Source organism: Anolis sagrei, chromosome 1, assembly GCF_037176765.1.
Source record: "Anolis sagrei isolate rAnoSag1 chromosome 1, rAnoSag1.mat, whole genome shotgun sequence".
In the NCBI taxonomy this organism is placed as follows: Eukaryota; Metazoa; Chordata; class Lepidosauria; order Squamata; family Dactyloidae; genus Anolis; species Anolis sagrei.
The window spans coordinates 289,591,756-289,608,380 of record NC_090021.1 but is presented as its reverse complement, the minus strand read 5'-3'; the positions used below and the strand labels follow the sequence as shown (position 1 = coordinate 289,608,380).

The 16,625-nt window shown below is 47.2% G+C and overlaps 1 pseudogene; it reads left to right on the top strand.

The window, feature by feature from the left end:
* Positions 1-13,972: 13,972 nt before the first annotated feature.
* Positions 13,973-15,740, top strand: LOC132766101 (cytochrome P450 1B1 pseudogene; annotated as a pseudogene).
* The last annotated feature ends 885 nt before the right edge of the window (positions 15,741-16,625 follow it).

Genomic DNA, 16,625 nt, shown 5'->3' with positions numbered 1-16,625 from the left:
AGTAAAATTTCTACAGTGGTGTAGGGTGTAGACACCCTATGATAATACGGCATGTCTCATTAAGAGCCACATCCACTGATTTAATGTGGTGAGACATATTCCACACTGTGTTCTGGTGATATGGTATTTGTTGTTGTATTTCCCAGGGTTTACTTTTTAAAAAGTAAAACAATGTTTCTGTTGCCACCAGCTATCTTCTGACAATTTCCAGCACCCAATACAATTTATTGCCACACATGAGTGAGCATTTAAAAAAATGGAGACAGTAAAATAATATTTTTTAAAAAACTCATTCTCTTCTAACCCAGTATAAACAGACCAAAAAGAAAAAAAAATTAAGAACGGAATGAGTGAAAGTCAGGGAGACGTCAAGGCCCAATGAGTTGTATTGTGAGAACTTTTGTTTCTGTAGACCCATCTGGAAGAGAAAGAGCACAACCTCAGGCAATGGGTGGCCTCCTGCTTATTATTACAGTGGATACACCTTTTCTGAGGACTCTGCATCCACAGATTTGACTAACTGTGGTGCAAAAATAATAGTCATCATTTTAAAATTCATTTTTATAATTCAAAAACTCAGTATTAAAAATGTTTCAAAGAATTGTGAAGTGTATTGTCGAAGGCTTTCATGGCCAGAATCACTAGATTGTTGTAGGTTTTTCGAGTTGTATGGCCATGTTCTAGAAGCATTCTCTCCTGACATTTCGCCTGCATCTGTGGCAAGCATCCTCACAACCCGAGGATGCTTGCCACAAATGCAGGTGAAACGTCATGAGAGAATGCTTCTAGAACAAGGCATACAACACAAAAAACCTACAAAACCTCACAACCTCTGAGGATGCTTGCCACAGATGCAGGTGAAACATCAAGAGAGAATGCTTCTAGAACATGGCCATGCAACACAAAAAACCTACAACAACCCAGTTGTGAAGTGGTTTGAATGTTGGACTATGACCTTTGAGATGAAGGTCCAAATCCCCACTCAGGCATGGAAAGCTGCTGGGTGATCTTGGGCAGGACAGTCTCTCAGACTCAGAGAAAGGAAAGACCCTGTAATTGGATTGCCATAAGTTGAAAACAACTTGAAAGCACACAACAACAAAGGTTGGGCCATGATCCTATTCAGCAGTTGAGTCATGTGCGGTTGCACAGCTAATAAATGCTAATGAAACCAAGGCAAGGGTGACATTTCTCCAATATGGTCCCACAAACTTTATACTTTCAAATACTGAACTCCAATACTTTTTAAAACCCATGAGGAGTGTTTCATCCTTTTAAGGAAAGCCATTTATATTCCCGTCATAAAATTATAGGATTATTACATGAAAACTTCCATCTTCCTCTAGTCTAGTCAGTATTTAGGGGCGTCTTCTCTGTACCATTTCCAGATGATAGGCACCAAGCCAAGGAAATAAAATCGCTAAGCTGCTGTAATTTTATATGCAGTGCTAATTGCTCTAGTAATTAAACTAGTCTTCGCCAACTTGATGTCTTCCTTCCAGCTGCTGGCTGGGGCATTCCGGGATTTATAGTTTGTTTATAATTTAATGGCCAAATACACGTCTGCATGTGTGTCTATGTACACATACACACTCATCTGTCCTAAGATATTAAGACCGATGAGTGTCAGAATGAAACAATGGAGTGATCCCTTTTCGCCAGTGATAAAGCAGTGGCCCCGTATCGGTGATACTGAGGTTTTTATAGCAATACCCACGGACCAAAAGTGCTTCACAAAACTATCATTGTTTTACAGGTGCTCCATTTCCTTCCCTTTTTTTCTCCTCTCCATGATACATTCAATGCTGAGAACATCATTCAAGCTTTCAGCATATGTGCAAGTTTCTGATAGGTGTCTGCATAATGTTACAGGGCTCTAAATCTATTTTATTGCCTCTCTGCTTGCCAGCAGGGAAAGGCACTGCTCAGTGTTGCATTTTATTGCTATTTTAAGTACTTCCATTCCCCTTGTTTAAGTTCTTCACAGTTATCACTGAATTTTTCTGCGTTCTCCGAAATGATCAAGGGTTTGAAGAACAAGCCCTATGAGGAGCAGCTAAAAGAGCTGGCCATGTTTAGCCTTCAGAAGAGAAGGCTGAGAGGAAACATGATGAGGGCCATGTATAAATATGTGAGGGGAAGTCATAGGGAGGAGGGAGCAAGCTTGTTTTCTGCTGCCCTGAAGACTAGGACACAGAACAATGGCTTCAAACTACAAGAAAGGAGATTCCATCTGAACATTAGGAAGAACTTCCTGACTGTGAGAGCTGTTCAGCAGTGGAACTCTCTGCTGTGGAGTGTGGTGGAGGCACCTTCTTTGGAGGCTTTTAAAAAGAGGCTGGATGGCCATCTGTCGGGGGTGCTTTGAATGCGATTTCCCTGTTTCTTGGCAGCAAGTTGGATTGGATGGTGCACAAGGCCTCTTCCAACTATGATTCTATGATTCTATGAATGGGGTTCAGAGGTGATTGGAGAGTATTGTTATATGTTTGGCTACTTTGGGGGAGCACCAATCATTATGGGCCAATTGTATGAAATGCAATTGTAAGAAATGCAATTGTAAGAAATTACAGCTAGGGGCTACAATATAGCCCCTTGCCAGAGAACAAGTACTTTTGAGACACCATGAACTATTTTTCAAAGGCAAATAGAATATGATGGCCATTGATCATTCCTAGAATATGATGGCCATTGATCATTCCTCTTGTTTCATTATTTCCTGTTCCTCACACTGCTCCATTTTTTTTATAATGTCAGAAGCAACTTGAGATACTGCAAATCACTTCTGGTGTGAGATAATTGGTTGTCTGCAGAGACATTGGCCAGGGGACACGATGTGTTACCATCCTGTGGGAGGCTTCTCTCATGTTCCTGCATGGGAAGCTGGAGGTGACAGATGATCTTCAGGTCAGAAGTTCAGCCAGCACAAGGCACCACCATGGCTTCACGGTACTACTTAAAAGTCTTTATTCCAATCCTTCTGTCCTTTAAAAAGCTTCCTTCAAAGCAGTAGTTCCCAACCATTTTTGACCAGGAAGTACTTTTACAAGTGACCACTTTGACCAGGGATCATTTTGACCAAGACCCACTTTGACCAGGGACCACTTTGACCAGGGATCACTTTGACCAAGACCCACTTTGACCAGGGACCTCTTTGACCAGGGATCACTTTGACCAAGACCCACTTTGACCAGGGACCTCTTTGACTCTCCAACAGTAGTACCAAAAAGGTTACAAATCGGTTTTTGGTCAACTTTAGATTCGGTTTGTTTATCTGGGGTGCTGATTCAGAAAATTGCATTGGATAAACCACATCAGCTCTAATTTCTGATACAGAACATATGCAATCCAGTAGTTGTCATCCGCTCATCCACAGAGAACCATATTTAACAATCTAGAGCCGCGAACCTTGTTTTGGGTCACAGGTTGGGAACCACTGCTTTAAAGGAATCCAGGGTCAGGATTTTCCATAAGATCTCTGGATGATCTGCAGTAAGTCAGCAAGGTGCTCAAACTACTAACTGTATGAAAATGCAATTTTAAGAATCCCTGCCATCACAGTCCTGGTATCCATCAGATGTCTCTCCATTTCATTGCATTGTGCTTCTAAAATAGTTATTTTTAAGCACCTCATGGTGCAGTTCTGCTTGCAAAAAAATTCCTCCAAAGTGTAGCATAAAGGATATTGGGTAAACTAGAGATGAGGGGATCATAAGGAGAGGGTTTATGCCTCACGTGGATGTGGGTTAGGTCCCCATATCATAGCGCACCTCATTGAGTGGGATCCCCTGAACTTCTGCAATAAAAATTAGAAGAACCGGAGGGGAAGAAAGTGGGAAACCCCACTTCCATCAATTGAGGTTCACACCCCTAAATCTGGATCATTTTTCCTCCTTAAAACAGATGTGTTGTGTCATGGGATTTGGGGGACAGTCCATGAACTAGGCTTTAGTCAGAGCAAGCTTATGGCATGATGAATCCATGTTTGTCTTTGAGCTGATTCAAGATTCTTTATTGCTTTTGTCACCAAAGACTCACAATTGCCCCTTTCCAATTTTGCCTAAACAGAATGCCAAGTCCTTAACAAAAATCACATTTGGGGGAAAAGGGGGGTCCTTCCCAATTGTCTTCTAGCAATATTTCTATCATGAAAAATACTTTCCCTTTAAAGTCTTGACTACAAGAAAGTCCAGTGAAATGAATTCTCATAAATCTCTTTTTCTGCCCTCTTCCTTTTTGGCTACAAGCTTGCCTAGAAAGCCACAGAAACACGAAATTCTCAGAAATCCAGGCAAAGACTCCCTTTGGCCGTAATCATTCCAGGCTGGAAAGCTCCCCAGCAAAACATTTGAGCAACAGACTGGCTCAATTTGGCCAGGCAGCTGCAAAGAAGGACATGTTGATAGCGCATGCTGTCAATTTATACACAACAGCCTTTTCTTCCCCCCTCAGGAATGTTGTGGGGAAGGGAAGGATTCACCAGGAAACTTTTGAAGTTGCAAAGTATTCAACGATATCGCATCATCGCAGTATAGCAACAATAAAGCTTAATCTTATTTTAGAAAAGCGCTCTGCAGAAAGTTTTGGCTCCAACCAGGCTGTCCTCCCTCCCCATGACCTGCTGGTGCTCCCTCTTGGGCCACATCGTGCCAACAGCTCTGGTTGTTCATCGTCACCCCATGAAGCCCATTCGTTGACCCTCCAGAGCTGCACGGATCCACCAAGGCCATCTCCAAGTGGCACGCCACAGCCAGCCTGAGAAGCAGCAGGCATTCAATAATAACCCCCCTCCCAAATTATTCTCTTCCTTCTTTTAAAAGAAATATAGCCCTCTTCCACTTCACTTTGATTTTACAAGTGTTCTTACGCTCTTCTACTTGTGTGTGTTTCTGGGCGCACACATCACCTCATCATTCATTTAGGGAATGTATCCACACTGCGAAGAAAAGAACTAAATGTTCTGCAAAGACTGGCAAGCATCACTGTGGCTCAATGGAAAACATAGCCTTCCACCCACTCCTTCTCTCCTGAAGTTTTTGACCACAAGTTCTATTATCCATCACAATTCACTTGGAATCACAGAATCCTTGAGTTGGAAGAGACCTCATGGGCCATCCAGTCCAACCCCTTGCCAAAAAGCAGGAAAATCGCATTCAAAGCACCCCCGACAGATGGCCATCCAGCCTGTGCTTAAAAGCCTCCAAAGAAGGAGCCTCCACCACAGTCCGGGACAGAGAGTTCCACTGCTGAACAGCTCTCACAGTCAGGAAGTTCTTCCTAATGTTCAGGTGGATTCTCCTTTCCTATAGTTTGAAGCCATTGTTACACGTTCAACTGTCTCATCACAATGGAGAGAAAAAAATCAACTTAAAATCTGATTTCTTCTTCCTGCAGAATTTTGGGATTTGTAGTCTGGGAGGAGCCTTTAACAGTCTCACTAAACTACAAACCCCAGAATTCTGCCAGGGCAACAGAAAACAAACTTGCTCCCTCCTCCCTATGACTTCCCCTCACATATACATACATGGCTATCATGGCTCCTCTCAGCCTTCTTTTCTGAGGGATAAATATACCCAGTTCTTTAAGCCGCTCCTCACAGGGCTTGTTCTCCAGACCCTTGATCATTTTTAGTCACCCTCCTCTGGACACTTTCCAGCTTGTCAACATCTCCTTTAATTGCAGTGCCCAAAATTGGACAGTGTGATTCCAGGTGTGGTCTGACCAAGGCAGAATAGAGAAGTATCATGACTTCCCTGGATCTGGACACTAGACTCCTATTTATGCAGGCCAAAATCCCATTGGCTTTTTTTGCTGCCGCATGACATTGTTGGCTCATGTTTAACTTGTTGTCCACGAGGACTCCAAGATCTTTTTCACATGTACTGCTCTCGAGCCAGGCATTGTACCCCATTCTGTATCTTTGGTTGGTGGGATTGAGAGATTGGGTGGGATTAAGTACAATCCCAGTTGACTGGGTGGGCTTGAGGATAGCTGTAGTCCAAAACATATGATAGGTGCCACGTTAAGGAAGATGAATTTGTGTCTAGGCAACCTAGCGACAGATGCCAGCACAGCCTCTTGACTTATAACTTTCTCAACCTCAGTTCCCTTCCTATAGTTTGAATAAGGAATTCTTCCCAAAGGCACAAGTGGGATAAGTATATAGAGATATGATTTTTGCATCCTGATTACTCTCATGGGGTGTGAATGTTCCTTCAGGACTAAGGAAGTACGACCAAAAGGTAAGGATGTTGAAAAATATGTATCTGTTACTACAGAATCTGATAAATACCACAGATAATGACCTCATTTGAAATCTGGTGCAGAAGAATTCTATGGATTCCATGGACTGCTAAAATTAACAAATGAATAGGTCTGAAGGTAAGCCAGCACTGAATTCTCATTCAAAGAGGACTTAACTGGGCCTATTGTACTTTACATATATCATGAGATGATACATATGATCCACTGGAAAAGATAAAGTATTGTCAAAGGCTTTCATTGCCGAGATCACGGTGTTGCTGTGAGTTTTCCGGGCTGTGTGGTCATGTTCCAGAAGCATTCTCTGCTGATGTTTCACCCACATCTGTGGCAGGCATCCTCAGAGGTTGAGGGGTCTGTTGGAAACTAGGCAAGTGGGGTTTACATATCTGTGGGATGTCCAGGGTGGGAGAAATTACTCTTGTCTGTTTGAGGCAAGTGTGAATGTTGCAATTGGCTACTTTGATTAGCATTGAATGGCTTTGGAGCTTCAAAGCCTGGCTGAGTCCTGCCTGAGGGAGTGGATGTCAACTACACTTGCAATAGGCAAATGCCATCTGATGCCATTTTGCTTTCACTTAAAAGCTTTGGGGTCCGAGCACAGCTGATTTCAGCTCTTTCCACAAGTGGGCGCAAGCTGTGCTCACAACAGACTGACTGAGAGCAAAATCATTTGAGCTTATCGTAAATGCCCTAAAGTTGTCAATCACATCTGATCTTGAAGGCTAAGCAGGTTCAGTCCTCTTGGTACTTAATTTTAATTTTTTTTGTATCAGGAGTGACTTGAGAAACTGCAAGTTGTTTCTGATGTGAGAGAATTTGCTGCGCTCCAGACCTTTTACCATCCTGTGGGAGGCTTCTCTCATGTCCCCGCATAAGAAGCTGGAGCTGACAGAAGGGAGCTCACCCTGCTCCCCATATTTGAACTGCGGACCTTTGTCAGCAGTTCTGCTGGCACAAGGGTTCGACCCATTGTGCCACCAAGGGTTCCAGTACTTCAATGAGAAACTGCCAATGAATACCAAGTGCTATACAGACTGTTTCAGAGGAAGGTATTGGCAAAACCATTTGCCTATCAATAGGGAAAGAGAACAGGATACTCTTTACCTCACCCATGCTAGAGATATACGAGCCTCACTTGATAGTGCTTTTTTTATACACTGAGTTGTATGTCTTGAACTGGCAACATTCAAATATGTGCCAAATGTTTTGTAAAAATCACTATCAAAGGTTACCAAAACATGTAATAGATACATTGCCCACCCAAAAGATTATAAGCATTTGCAAACTGCGCTGAGGACAACATTGGTAGATGTTGCAATAAGTGATGTGAAAGAGCAAATGACATCCCAGTCCTGCTTTCTGTCATATACAAAGAACACTCAGAAAACAGAGGAAATCCAGACAGGAAGCAACCAGAGCCAGCTAACACCTCGCAACAAACGATTATCCCAAGCAGGAAGCATCCAGGCTTTGAAGTTGCAAGGCTATTCAATGCTAATGAAGGTGGCCAATTGCAATATTCACACATGCCTCAAACAGACAAGAGTTCTTCCTCCCACTCTGGACATTTCACAGATATATAAGGCCCACTTGCCTAGTTTCAACAGACCTCACAACCTCTGAGGATACCAAATGGTGTGGGCGAATAGATGTGGGAGAAACATCAGGAGAGAATGCTTCTGGAACATGGCCACACAGCCCAGAAAACTCAGCAACCCAGTAATTCTGGTGATGAAAGCCTTCAACAACACTGTGTGAACATTGTTCAATACCCTCATGTGGAAGCATGGCTCTTTGCAAAGCTGCAGTCCTGCTGTATCAGGTACTGAAGAGGCTACTGACGGCACTAACCACAATGTTCTCTTTGTCACTCTCACTGAGGGCCAGAGGTTTAGCACAGCTGGTAAATCATCAGCAACTATAAGATCGATCAACTGAAAGGTTGCAAGTTCGAAGCCCCGGGTCAGCGTGAGCAGTCGACTGTCAGCCCTGCTCACTGTTTACCTAAGCATTTTAAAAATAGCTTTACCTGTAATTAGAGAAATTAGGTAGCGCTAAAAGCAGCGGTATTTTACATCGCCATAAAAAAAAAGATCAGAAAATGTTGGAATGAGGAAGTCCTGACGGCTCTTCGTCATAGAGGATGGAGTGACAGCACCCCCTGTGGACTCGAGCCCAACCGTCCATGACATCAAAACAACATCTCCTTCTGTTCTGTTTGTCTGTGTACTGTCTATACAAATGGCACTGAATGTTTGCCGTGTATGTGTACTTGTGATCCTTCGGGGTGAGAAGGATGGAATAGAAATAAAGTGTATTGTTGTTGTTATTATTATTATTAGCTTAGAGATCCATTAGCTCATTCTTGAACAGAGCTGTCATAAAGAATGTAGTGCTAAAGACAGCAGTCTCAGTCTAGTTTGGGTGCAATGATGACTTACCATTTTCTCGGTTTTCATCCAACCAACTCTATAGCAGGAGGGAAAAGATAAACCTTCCAACAGATCCATCTGATGTTCTCCCCCCGCCCTTTTTTTTTTTTTGGATGGTGGTGGTTTTTAATTAGACATGTTTATTCTTTAACATTCATAAAAGAAGATTTTAGCTGAACTTGTAGGCTGCTTTAGATCCCATACCTGAAGAAATAACAGCCAAAAGCCTGTATGGAAGTTACAAATATGGAAATTAGATTTGGGCAGTTTTATCACATCTGTACATTACTATCTAGCAGAGCTGGCAAAATGATCTTTGTGTGATTTAGGAAGGGAAGAGCAATTTAGGAAGGGAGCAGCCGCTAAATGGAGAGGTGCTGGTTGCTGTAAGAGATGAATGTCAATCTCCCCTATGGCCAAAAACCAAGATACAGTATACACGCAGATAGATAAAAAAGTAATGCCTCCATTGCTTTAACTTATATTTCTTTCACAGCTACTGAACTATCTATGCACAATATGATAAAGGTAACCTTACTCTACTGATAGTCTTTTCTCTTTCCGGTTGACTTGATTAGAACCATGAATCTGAAGCTAAATAAGTCGTCATTGAATTTCTGGAAAAAGAAGATGGTGCACCTAAGAAAACCTAGAATTGCTGTTTATAATTTGGTTCCTTCTGACTCGTTCCTGTTTGGACCTTTGAAAGACAACCTACGGGTTTTAGATTCACTGATTTGAATGGCGTTAAAACAGCTTTAAAATCATGGGTCAAAACCCTGATTTTTTCCAAAATGGTTTCGATGCCTGGGTTAAAGGATGGCATAAATGTGTACAATTTGACGGTGACTATGTTGAATGGTAGTTTTGCATAGAGGACAGTTCAGGCTATGATCTGTAGCAACTTCTGCTGTTATATGTTCATTCGTAACGTCTTTATGACACAGGAGGGGCCTGAGGCTGTTGGGAATGGTGGGAGTTGAAGTCCAAAACATCTAGAGGGAGACTCCAAGTTTGCCCATGCCTGGTTTAGCCTCAGCACTTCCTCCTCAGTATCCTCCTGCGCTGGGAAGAAACCCTGGTCTTGAACTGGAATCAGCCCTACTGTGCTGCCTCTGGAGACACCCGCCAATTTCCTTCTCTGTCACGAAAGCGGCAGCTTTCCCAAGGAGCCCGGCAGTGTCCAAGAATAATAACCCTCCTCTCCCTCGCTCCCCAACGTCCCGCCCTGTCAGTCCGTCCAGGGGACTCAGGCTGCCTTTGGCACCAGGAAGCCCTTGGAAAGACAGACACATTCCTGGAGCCAGGAAGGGTCCATCTGCCCTCTCCATCCTCTCCGAGAGGAAGGCACGGAAGGAAGGGCTACACACACGGGATGGAGTGGGGAGAAAAGAATGAGAAGAGAGAGGGGAGAAAAAGAGATAGTATAAGAGAGAGAGAAAATGAGAAAGAAGGGTGAGAAAGTCTGAGAAAGTGTGACAGAATGAAAAAGGGAGAATGAGAAAGAGGAGAAAAAGAGAGTTAGCATGAGGAGAGATAGAATGAGAAAGAAATGGTATAAGAAAGAGGAATAGAGAAAGACAGAATGAGAAGAGAGATCAGAGCAAGTATGAGAGAGAGAGAGACAGAATGAGAAGAGATGAGGAAAAGAGACAGTAAGAGAGAGGGGAAGAATAAGATAGTATGAGAAAGAGAAAGAGAGATAGATGAGAAAAAGAGAGATACTGGGTGACTCTGAGTTTTCCGGGCTGTATGGCCATGTTTCAGAAGCATTCTCCCCTGACGTTTCGCCCACATCTATGGCAGGCATCCTCAGAGGTTGAAGAGTATGTTGGGAACTAGGCAAGTGAGGTTTATATATCTGTGGAATGTCCAGGGTGGGAGAAAGAACTCTTGTCTGCTCGAGGCAGGTTGAGTGTTGCAATTGGCCACCTTGATTATTTATTATTTATTTATTTATTTATTTCTTGCATTTATTGACCGCCACTCTCAGCCCTAGGGCGACTCGTGGCGGTGAACAACAACATGGAAAAGACAGTGTACAGAAAATCACGACAATACTACACAACACATACTTATGCTAAAAATCCGCTTCGTCAAATCCTGGGGTCATAGTCAGTTTCATAGTCATAGTCCATTCCAGTGTCGTTCCAATGATAGCACTCAGTTGAAGGCCTGCTCGAAGAGCCATGTTTTCAGACTCCTACGAAAGGCCATCAAGGAGGGCGCCTGTCTAACTTCAGCAGGGAGGGTGTTCCACAGCCGGGGGGCCACCACCGAGAAGGCCCGCTCCCTCGTCCCCGCCAGACGTGCCTGTGAGGCAGGCGGGACCGAGAGAAGGGCCTCCCCGGATGATCTCAAGGTCCTCGTGGGCTCGTAGGCCGAGATGCGGTCTGCAAGGTATTTTGGGCCTTTAGCCTTGCAGCTTCAAAACCTGGCTGCTTCCTGCCTGGCGGATCCTTTGTTGGGAGGTGATTAGCTAGCCCTGATTATTTCTTGTCTGGAATTCCCCTGCTTTTTGAGTGTTGCTCTTTATTTACTGTCCTGATTTTATAGTTTTTCTAAATACTGGTAGCCAGATTTTTTTCATTTTCATGGCAAGATTTTGTTCATTTACAACGCAGCACCCAATCATGAACTAAGGAACATGAAAGGCACTGCAGACTAATTCACCCTGAGAAGTCAGCCATAGCAGAGCACCTGATGAACCAACCTGGACACATCATATTATTTGAGAACACAGAAATGCTGGACCACTATAACAACCACCATGTCAGACTACACAGAGAAGCCACTGAAATCTACAAGCATGTGGACAATTTCAACAGAAAGGAGTAATACCATGAAAATGAACAAAATCTGGCTACCAGTATTTTTTAAAAAACAGGGAAATTCCAAACAAGAAACAATCAGGGCTAGCTAATCACCTCCCAACAAAGGATTCTCCCAGGCAGCAACCAGCCAGGCTTTGAAGCTGCAAGGCTATTGAATGCTAATCAAGATGGCCAATTGCAACATTCACACTTGCCTCAAGCAGACAAAAGGCATTCTCCCACCCTGGACTTTCTACAGATATATAAACCTCACTTGCCTAGTTTCCAACAGACCCCTGAGGATGCCTGCCAATGATGTGGGCGAAACATCAAGAGAGAATACTTCTGGAACATGGCCATACAGCCCGGAAAACTCATAACAACCAAAAAGGAAGTTAATATGAGAAAGAGACAAAATGAGAAAGAAAAGGTATGAGAAAGAGGAACAGAGAGACAGAATCAGAAGAGAGAGGGTTTTATTTCCGTGTCAGGAGCAACTTCAGAAACTGCAAGTTGCTTCTGGTGTGAGAGAATTGGCCATCTGCAAGGACATTGTCCAGAGGATGCCTGGATGTTTGATGTTTTACCATCCTTGTAGGAGGCTTCTCTCATGTTCTTGTGTGGGGAGCTGGAGCTAACAGAGGGAGCTCAACCCACTTTCCCTGGATTTGAACCTCTTCAGTCCTGCCAGCACAACGGTTTCACTCACTGCTCCACCAGAGACTCCTTAAGAGAGAGACGAGGAAAAGAGAGCATAAGAGAGAGAAAAAGAGAGATAGTATGAGAAAGAGAAAGAATGAGAGAGATAGATGAGAAAAAGAGAGAGAGAGTGACAGAATGAGAGAGAATGAAAAGTGGAAAATAAAAGAGAGGAAAAAAGAGAGATAGTACGAGTGAAACATTGAGAGAAGAAAAGAGAAAATGAGAATGGGAAAAAAGTACAAGAAAGGAGAAGAGAGAAATGCAAAATGAGAAAAGAGAAAGATGACAGAAAGTTAGTATGGGAGAGACAGAATGAGAAGAGATGAGGGAAAGAGAGAATGAGAAAGAGGGAGAAGGGAAAGTAAAAGTGTGAGAAAGAGGGGGAGAGAGAAATACAGAATGGGAAAAGAGAATGATGAGAAAAAAATAGCATGAGAGGGAGAGAATGAGAAGAGATGAGGGGGGAAAGAGAACAAGAAAGAGGGCGAATGAGAAATAAAATGTATGAGAAAGAGGGAAAGAGAGAAATACAGAACGAGGAAAGAGAAAGATGAGAAAGAGAATGAGATGATGAAAAGATAGAAAGAATGGGAAAGAGGGAGAATGGGAAACAAAAAGCATGAGAAAGAGGGAGAGAAAATTACTGAATGAGAAAAGAGAAAAAAAAGAATGGGAGGGACAGAATGAGAAGAGATGAGGAAAAGAGATAATAAGCGAGAGAACGAGAAAGAAAAAGTATAAGAAAGAGGGAAAGGGAGAAATATAGAATGGGAAAAGAGAAAGACGAGAGAAAGATAGTAGAGAGAGGATGAGGATGAGAAGAGATGAGGAAAAGAGAGAGAAAGAGATGAGAGAGACGAGGAAAAGAGAGAAAAAGAGAATGGGAAAGAGGAAGCATGATAAAGAGGAAGCATGATAAAGTAAAAGTCTGAGAAAGAGGGAGATACAGAATGGGAAAAGAGAAAGATGAGGGAAAGATAGTATGAAAAAGACAGAATGAAAGGGGATGAGGAAGAGATAGAGAGAGAGAGAGAGAGAGAGAGGGAGAGGGAGAATGAGAACGAAAGAGGGAAAGAGAGAAATACAGATTGGGAAAAGAGAAAGATGAGAGAGAGAATGAGATGAGGAAAAGAGAAAGAATGGGAAAGAAAAGGTGTGGGAAAGAGGGAAAGAGAGAAATACAGAATGAGAAAAGAGAAAGGAAGTATGGGAGGGACAGAATGAGAAGAGATGAGGAAAAGAGATAAGAGAGAGAATGAGAAAGAAAAAGTAAAAAAAGAGGGTGAGAGAGAAATATAGAATGAGAAAAGAGAAAGAGGAGAGAAAGATAGTATGAGAGAGAGAATGAGAAGAGATGAGGAAACGAGAGAAAAAGAAATGAGAAAGGTAGAATGAGAAAGAAAAACTATGAGAAAGAGGGATAGAAATACAGAATGGGAAAAGAGAAAGAGGAGAGAAAGATAGTATAAGAGAGACAGAATGAGAAGATATGAGGAAAAGAGAGAACGAGAAAGATAAAGTGTGAGGAAGAGGGAGAAAGAGAGACAGAATGCGAGAGAGCAATAGTATGAGAAAGAGAGTGAGAGAGCGAGAGAGAGAGGGAGGGAGGGAGGGAGGGCGAAGGGGGAGAACGAGAGCCTGGCTGTGGGACCCCCACAAGGGAGGGAAGGAGGGAAGAAGAGGAGGGGAAGTTCGGCCCCTTTCCCAGGCGGCCTTATATATAGGATCTCTTTCTGCGCCTCCTCAGAGCAAGCCCGGCGGCCTCTTAGACGGGGCGGGAGGAGGAGGAGGAGGAGGAGGGAAGAGGGGCGCTCGCTTCCCAGCCTTTCCGTCCTGAAGGAGGCCTGGGGGGCGCCATGGGGCTGCTGGCGGGGGTCACGCTGGGCGGAGGCGCGCCCCCTGCATGGCTGCCCTCCTGCGCGCTCCTCCTGCTGCTGCTGCTGCTCTTGGCGCGGTGGCGTTGGTCGCGCCCGGCGGGGGTGCGTGTGCTGGGCGGGCCGTGGGGCTGGCCGCTGGTGGGTAACGCGCTGCAGCTGGGCCGCCTCCCGCACCGGACCTTCTGCGCCTGGGCGCGGCGCTACGGCGAGGTCTTCCGCCTGCGGCTGGGCTCGCGGGCGGTGGTGGTGCTGAACGGCGGGGCCGCCATCCGGGAGGCGCTGCTGCGGCAGGGCGCGCTTTTCGCCGGCCGGCCCGACTTCCCTTCCTTCCGCCTGGTCTCCGGCGGGCGGAGCATGGCCTTCGGGGCCTACACGGAGCGGAGCCGGGCTCAGCGGAAGGCGGCGCAGGCCTCGCTCCGGGCGCTGGCGTCTTCTTCTTCTTCTTCCGACGGCGACCTGGCGGGCTTCGAGCGGCACGTGGCCGAGGAGGCGCGCGAGCTGGTGGAGCGGCTGGTGCGCGCCTGCGCGGAGGAGGGCGGCTTCGTGGACCCGGCGCCGCTCTTAGCCGTGGCCAACGCCAACGTCATGTGCGCCTTGTGCTTCGGGCGGCGCTACGGGCACGACGACGCCGAGTTCCGCGCCCTCCTCAGCCGCAACGACCGCTTCGGGCAGACGGTGGCCTCGGGCAGCCTGGTGGACGTCTTGCCCTGGCTGCAGCGCTTCCCCAACCCCGTGCGGAGCGTCTTCCGCGACTTCCAGGCCATCAACGGGGAGATGCACGCCTTCGTGCGCGCCCAGCTGGCGGAGCAGAGGCTCGGCGGGGGGCTCCCGGGCCGGGCCCCGCGGCACCTGGGCGAGGCGCTGCTGGCCAGGGCCGAGCTGTCCGGCGAGGAGGCCGAGGGCGCGCTGACGGACCTCTTCGGCGCCGGGCAGGACACCACCTCGGCGGGCCTGGCCTGGGTGCTGCTCCTGCTGCTCCGCCACCCGGCGCTCCTCCGCCAGCTCCAGCGCGACCTGGACCGCGTGGTGGGGCCCGGGCGCCTCCCCGCCGCCGCCGACCGGCCCGCCCTGCCCCGCCTCGAGGCCTTCCTCCTCGAGACGCTCCGCTTCACCAGCTTCGTCCCGCTCACCATCCCGCACGCCGCCACCGCCGAGGCCGCGCTGGGCGGCTGCCCGGTCCCCGCCGGCACCGTGGTCTTCGTCAACCAGTGGTCGGCCAACCACGACCCGAGCCGCTGGGAGGAGCCGCACCGCTTCGACCCGGCCCGCTTCCTGGACGCCCAGCAGCAGCGCCTCGACCGCGACCGCGCCGCCCGCGTCCTCCTCTTCTCGCTCGGCAAGCGGCGCTGCGTCGGGGAGCGCGTGGCCAAGCTGCAGCTCTTCCTCTTCGCCGCCACCCTCCTCCACCAGGCACGCCTCCAGGCCAAGCCCGGCCAGGCCCTCAGCCTCCAGGCCCAGCACGGCCTCGTCCTCCGCCCACGGCCCTTCCTCCTCGCCTTCTCCCGAAGGAACACCGCCTCCCACCACGGGCAAGAGGAGCAGGAGGAGGAGGGCGCCTAGGCACCCCCAAGGCCACCCCCACACACACCCCTCCGCCAGAGGGACTGCTTTGGATCCTCCACAGGACTTCCCCTGTCATGGAAGGGAGCCCCACTCTGCCAGGCAGGGACACACCCCACACACTCTGCTTTCAGGGTCAGAACCCACTCCAGAAGGAACACTGGGTCCAAGCCCTCCTGACAGATGGACAGCCAACCTCTGGTCTGGACCCTCTACTGGACTTCCACAGTAATGGAAGGGAATCCCAAGAGCCGCCCAATCCATCCTCCTCCACCAGGCACACCTTGAGCTCAAGCCCGGCCAGGTGCTCAGCCTCCAGCCCTGGCCCTTCCTCCTCGCCCTCACACACAGGGACAGGGCCTTCCACCACGGGCAAGAGGAGGAGGAGCAGGAGGAGGGCACCTAGGGACCCCCAAGGCCACCCGCCCAACCCCTCCCGCCAGAAGAGACTGCTTTGGATCCTCCATCAGACTTCCACTGTAATGGAAGGGAGCCCCACTCTGCCAGGCAGGAACACACCATTGCACACATTGCATCCCCACACACTCTGCTTTCAAAGCCAGCCTCCGCTTTGAAACCTCCACCAGACTCCCTCGTTTGGATTCCATTATTTGAAGGGAAACCCACTCCAGCAGGAACACTCAGTCCAAGCCCTCCTGACAGATGGACAGCCAGCCTCTGGTTTGGAGCCTCCAGTAGACTTCCACTGTAATGGAAGGGAGCCCCATGAGCTGCCCAATCCATCCTGACTCTGCCAGGCAGAAATACACCATTAAAGCACTCCCCTCAGGTAGCCAGCCAGCCTCCGCTTTGCAACCTCCACCAGACTCCCTATTTTAGATTCCACTATTAGAAGGGATCCTCAAGGACCGCCCAGTCCGTCCCCACTCTGCCAAGCAGGAACAAACCATTAAAGTACTCACCACAGGTGGCCAGCCAGCCTCTTCTTTGAAACTTCCACATGACGCCTCAGTTTA